The sequence below is a fragment of the Herpailurus yagouaroundi genome, unplaced genomic scaffold, assembly GCF_014898765.1.
Source record: "Herpailurus yagouaroundi ecotype Mexico unplaced genomic scaffold, PumYag 182, whole genome shotgun sequence".
Lineage (NCBI taxonomy): Eukaryota > Metazoa > Chordata > Mammalia > Carnivora > Felidae > Herpailurus > Herpailurus yagouaroundi.
This window is the reverse complement of record NW_024412413.1, coordinates 13,421,604-13,427,620: the sequence shown is the minus strand read 5'-3', so window position 1 is coordinate 13,427,620 and position 6,017 is coordinate 13,421,604. Positions and strand designations below refer to the sequence as shown.

Genomic DNA, 6,017 nt, shown 5'->3' with positions numbered 1-6,017 from the left:
ATAATGTAATATATATGTATATATATAATGAAATATATATATGTATATATATAATGAAATATTGTTTAACCTTTAACAGAGAAAGAAATCCTGCCCTTTGTGACAACATGGGTGGACCTTGAAGGTATTATGCTAGGCAAACTAAGCAAAACACAGAACAAGAAATACTGCATGATCTCATTTATATGTGGAATCTGAAATAGTCAGACTCATAGAAGCAGAGTGAAGAATGCTGGCGGTGGGGGGGCTGGGGTGCGGGGAGAGGAAATGGAACGATATGGGTCAAGGGCACAAAGTTGCAGTTATGCAAGATAAATACGTTCTGGAGGTCTAATACAGAGACGGTGATGAGAGTTAACAATACTGTATTGTATACTTGACATTTGTAAGAGGATAGATCTTAAATCTTCTCAATAGACACGTGCAAACGGTAACTGTGTAGAGGTGATAAATATGTTAATTGGCTTGATAGTGGTGATCATTTCACAATGTATGTGCATATGAAAACATCAGGTCATGCATCTTAAGTACATAAAATTTTTAATGTCAGTGGTACCTCAATAAAGCTGTTAAAAATCTATATAAAGAGGAGGAAGTCAGGCAGGAATCTTCCCACTGTGCGGCCTGCCTCTTTGCACTTCTTTGAATTGCGTTTATCACAGGCTACCTTATGTAAGGATGACGTGAATGTCTGTGTGCATTTCCCCCTCAATTTACAGCCTCTTGGCACGGAGGGCCTCTATTTCACTGATCTTAATACAGCTACAGCAAACAGCAGGCACTCAATGCTTGTTGGAGAAAAATCCAGTCGATTTCACTTTGGCATCAGCTATTCAGTTGGAAGCAGCTCAAGAAACATACGGATATCAGAGAGGAGGGTAAGTCCAGTTCAAAAATTCAACAAATATTTTTTGTGAATGCCCACAAAGTTCCAGGCACCGTGCTGGGCTCAAAGCTCCCAGCGGGCTCTGGTGGGTTTAAGGAGGCAGATGCCCAGGAAAGCACACAGCTTGCCAGCAGCAAAATACACAGGCCTGGGCTACACAGCTCAAGCCAAGACGGTAGGAGCAAATCCCTAAAGGGAGAGACCTCGGTAGGGTAGGGACATCAGGTAGTAACTGCTGCAGCTGCCCTCCTAGTTCTTATACTCCCTAAGATAGCATGTTTATTCTGTCAGCTACTCTGTTCCCTGGGCCAAGGGACATGAGCTTTTTTTTTTCTCTCTCTACATCGGGTGTATAACCCCTGTTTGCAAACCTACCACGGGGAGAAAGCACACACAGAAGGCATTTGCATTTTCTTTGTTTCAGGTGAGTGGCTTTCAAGGTCCAACTAAGGAGGTCACCTGATCATTCAGTGTTTGAAAGACACCAGCCAGCCACAGGCATCCATCTAACTGACCGGGCCAATGAAAGACGGTGAGCAAATATTCCTGGGAGCTGTATACGGAGGTAGAGACCCGATTTCAGGACCAATACTGCTCAATACTTAAAGGCCAATGCCGAAAAATAAAATGCATTATTCCCCTATTGAAGATGGAAATCACTTGATTGAGTTTTATAGGGTGCGAGGATGACTAATCTTACGATTTAAATTACCTACTTTACTGGATAGGAGAATCTAAATAAGAAAACCTGGCTCTGCTTTTTAGCCATTAAAAAGTTAATATTCAAGTGTATTTTTGTGGTGCCAATTTGATCCTGAAATTAGATCCTGCTACTGGAACCCAAAGTTAAATGGGCCACAGTTAACTCAGCCCGGGTCTAGGAACTTGGACAGGCCACATCTCTCCAAGACTTCATTCTCTTATCTGTAAAATGAGGGGTTGGACTAAAGCATCTCTAAGTCCCTGCCAGCTTTGCCATTTTAGGATATAAATAGATTCATAATGACAAGGACTCAAGGGCTCCTAAACCTGTGTGTGCATCAGGAGCAGCTAAGGGGTGTCTTTAAAAAAAATCAAGATTTTCTGATCCAGCCCTAGAGATTTGGATTCTGTAGGTCTAGTTGGGGGCCTAGAAACAGGCATTTTAAATTGGCTTCAGTGTTTCTGCAAAGCCCATTCCGCAAAGCCCAGCTTCCCTGGCATTTGACAGCCACTGGGAGAACTGAACAGCCAGCCCGGATTGGAGTCATTCTTGTTATTTTAAAAGATCTCATTGGATAAAAACACTGACCTGTCCCTGGTGTCTCTAGCTCTCATCCTGGGTTCTGGGCCTTGAAACTAGCTTATGTTAGTAGACATCTTCCAGACCACAGCATTCAAACTCATGTTGGGGGGAGGGGGCAGGGGAGAAGTCTTTGTATTTTGCATTTTTTAAAATTCCTTTTTATTTTAATACAGTCCCAAAGAGGCAGTGGGTTTTAGGAAGGCGTAAGCCCCTCCAATTCTGACTTGACTCATTGTATGACGCTGGCTCAGGAACTCTGCCTGGCTGTCCCAGTTTTCCTGGTGTGGAAAGTGGGGAGTGCAAGCCGTGGCCTGTCACACATGTCACATGCTGCTGGCACCATTTTTTAAAGCTCACAAGTGCTTTGAGGATTAATAAGGTGCTTGGAAAAAGGGCAGTTTCTAAAACCGTGGTGTTTGGATTCAACATTGACAGAGAGCCAGCAGCGGCATGTGCTGGAAAGAACACAACACCGGAGAGGAGCTGATTTGATTCCAGAGGACTGAAGTATCTAAATGCAACATCCAGGCCAGGCATGCCCTGGCAAAGGACAGCCCCTTCTCAACATGTGGAGCATGGGACGAAGGTCCCGATCTGAGGTTGGGGATGGGGGTGGGGGGGTGTGTGTGGACTGGGGGGGGGGTGTTGAGAAACAAGGGAAGGGAGAGTAATGGAAGGAGGGAAACTTGGTAGGGATGTGGGGGGAGGCAGGCAGAATTTAGGGTCCATCTGACTTTCACGGCCATAAATCTAAGGAGAGTGCTGTCAGCCTGGGTATGTGTTTTCTCGGCTGCATCCTGCTTCCTGAGCAGGCACCGAGCCGGCTTGAGGGTTGGGGTTCACTGGGATTTGGATTTTGCTGAGCAAGGACAATGGAGACAGGGCAGGTGGGAGACTTGATGGCGTGGTGGTGGATGGGGTACCCCATAGAGACAGAGAAGCCCCTTTAAAGTGCACATCATGGGAAGAAGGAGTGAAATGTGCTCTCCCTGAGGGATAGGGGGAAAAAAGGTGAGCTACCAATTTACCCAGCAGGGTAGGATATCCTCCCTTCCCAGGGAGGGTAAAGGTTAGAAGTAGCACCAAAAGGTTAAGGAAACAGCCAGAGCATGGGAGGCGCATCTCCCTTCCTAACCAACTTCCCGGAAGTTGCTGTGGGAAGTGTGGCAGGCCAATGTTATCTGAGTGTGCAGAACTCTGGATCCCCTCCAAAGGGTCCCCTCCTTCAGGACAATGTTTACTTACAAACTGTGTATGTGTGTACTCACTACTAATCTACTGAATACATCATAAAACATGCACAAATACCAGATGTTAACAAAGGATATGGAAGATCAACATAAGTAGAAGTTCTAATATTTTCTTCCTGCTTCCCAGAACATCAGTGATTTAACTCCCTGTGTGACACTCCCCTTTTTGGAGAACAATCTTCTAGACCATGCCTCCATGAGAACCAGTGCAGTTCTTAAAATGCATATTCTGCTTCAGTAGGTCCTGGGTGGGGGACCGAGAGTCTAACAAGCTTTCTGGGATGCTCATGATGTTTGTTAGTCCAGGACCACACTCGGGGTGGGAAGGCTCTGGGGTTCAGGGTACAATTGTAGCTCCAGTCATTAGTGGAAAACAATGATGCCTTTTTTGGGGGGTCGGAGAGTAGTAGAGGTAAATAAATAAGGAAGGGACCTAATGTGTTTTTATGTAACTGCATTGAGCTCTCTAATTTAAAATATCTTAGTTCAGTCTGACAATAACACAAATTATACCCATTTTACAGATGAGAACCTTGAACTTCAATGATATTATATATTTACCTGAATTTGTACAGCAAATAAGTGCAGAATAACAAATATCAACGCCGGTCTGTTTTCATACTAAAAACAAATACACATTTATTGTAGGGAAAATTAGAAGGGCACATAGACAAAAATTAAACTTTTTGTTCCCAGCACCCCAGAGCAGCTGCCACCAACATGTTGCTTTTATTTTGTTTTGTGTTTACAGGAATTCGGATCCTTTCTTGCATGAGCCGTGGATCTGAGTTTGAATCTTGGCTGTATTCCTAATGAGTAAGACCTTGGGCAAGTCACCAAACTCTGTGCCTCAGTTTCACCATCTTGAAAATGGGGATGACAATAGGACCAAAATAGAGTATTTGTGAAGATAAAATGAGTTGTGTGTAAAATGCCTGATCTACCACTCCTTGGCAGATAGAGAGTGCTCAGTAAATATTGCCAATTATTATTTTTATTACCACTAAGACCAGAAAGGAGGGAGACACATCTACTGCATAAGTTATACAGATTTAGCTGTAGCGACATTCCAGAAATTCTCAGATTCGAGTCGGCTCACTGTGAGGGGAAGTGGGGAGGCTTGCAGATCTTGTTAAATACACAGTTTATAAGCACGCCCCCTCAGGGTTCTGAATCAGTAAATTTGGAAAAGGAACAGGAGCCCAAAATTAAAATAAGCTCCCTGAGATGGTTGTGTGGCCAGTGGCCTGGGGACCACATGTTGAGGAAACCTGTGTTCATGTCTCAGTATTTCTGTTTAAGGGGGTGTGTGTGATCTTTCCATTGCTTCAGGCTTCTCCCTACAAGCATGCACAGTGGCTAAGAAGTCTGGACGCCAGTGTTTAAATATCACATTATTATTATTTTGCTATTTATCTCAGGCAGGTGTTTTGAATTCAGCTGGCCTGAGTCTCTCTCATTTCCCAGCAGCCAAGCTGGGATGCAGAGTTCGGCTCAGCTCCCAGAGCAGACTCTGATGGCTTCCCTTCAGCCTCTCCTAACCCAGGCTGAGCGGGGCAGTGTCTGCTCCAGCTGCTTGCGAATTAGTTGACACGATCGGCCAGCGAGGAGTGCCAGTGTGCCCAGCTCCACAAAGATGGCCCACCATGGGGTCCCCAGCATTGCACACAGGCTCTGGAGCACAGTAGAGCTCAAAAAATGCTTGCTGGGAATGAGTGAACTCAGTTGCATAGACTTTCCTTTCACAAAACAACCAAGGTGTGTTGAACAAAATTAATCCACCATGCACATTTTGTGTTAGAACATGGGTCAGAAATCTCTGCCCTGAAGGCATTTTTCAGAAGCCCAAACAGAGTAGCACAGGCTCTTTGACTTGGGAAGGAGAAAAACTTAGCTGAAGGAGACCTAGTGGGGGTGTGATCACAAGCCTGGCATACCTTAGGGGCTCCACCAAATGTTGGCTCCTGTCCCCTTTCCTTTTCCATCCAAAGATTCAGTAGTCTAGGATTCCAAAAGGTGACAGACATCTTGAGACAGAGGTTTACTTATAGATGTGGAAACCAAAGCCCAGAGAGGTTAAATCACATGCCCAAAATCACACAGCAAGTAAATGCCTTAGTGGGTTTGAATTTGAGCCAGAGGCTGGTTCCTGACTTCAGAGTCCTTTCTTCAAGCTTCTAGAGGTTAGCTCCCTAGCCATTTACATCAAAATTACACCTGGCTGGTTCAGTTGGTGGAGCACGTGGTTCTTGACCTTGGGGTTGTAAATTCCAGCCCATGTTGGATGTAGAGATTACTTTATATATATATATATATATATATATATATATATATACACACACACACACACATGTATGTATGTATATATATGTGTATATATATATACATATATATAAATACATATAAATATATTTATTTATATGAATACATATAAATACATATATATTTATATTTATATAAATACATATAAATACATATATATTTATATTTATATAAATACATATAAATACATATATATTTATATTTATATAAATACATATAAATACATATATATTTATATTTATATAAATACATATAAATACATATATATTTATAT

The 6,017-nt window shown here is 43.0% G+C and overlaps 1 long non-coding RNA gene across 1 annotated transcript; it reads left to right on the top strand.

Annotated features, from left to right (window-relative positions):
• Positions 1 to 723: 723 nt before the first annotated feature.
• On the top strand, positions 724 to 2,727 carry LOC121041033 (uncharacterized). The gene is made up of 3 exons (XR_005795528.1): positions 724 to 878; positions 1,311 to 1,418; positions 2,607 to 2,727. It is a non-coding gene; the product is annotated as an uncharacterized LOC121041033 (long non-coding RNA).
• The last annotated feature ends 3,290 nt before the right edge of the window (positions 2,728 to 6,017 follow it).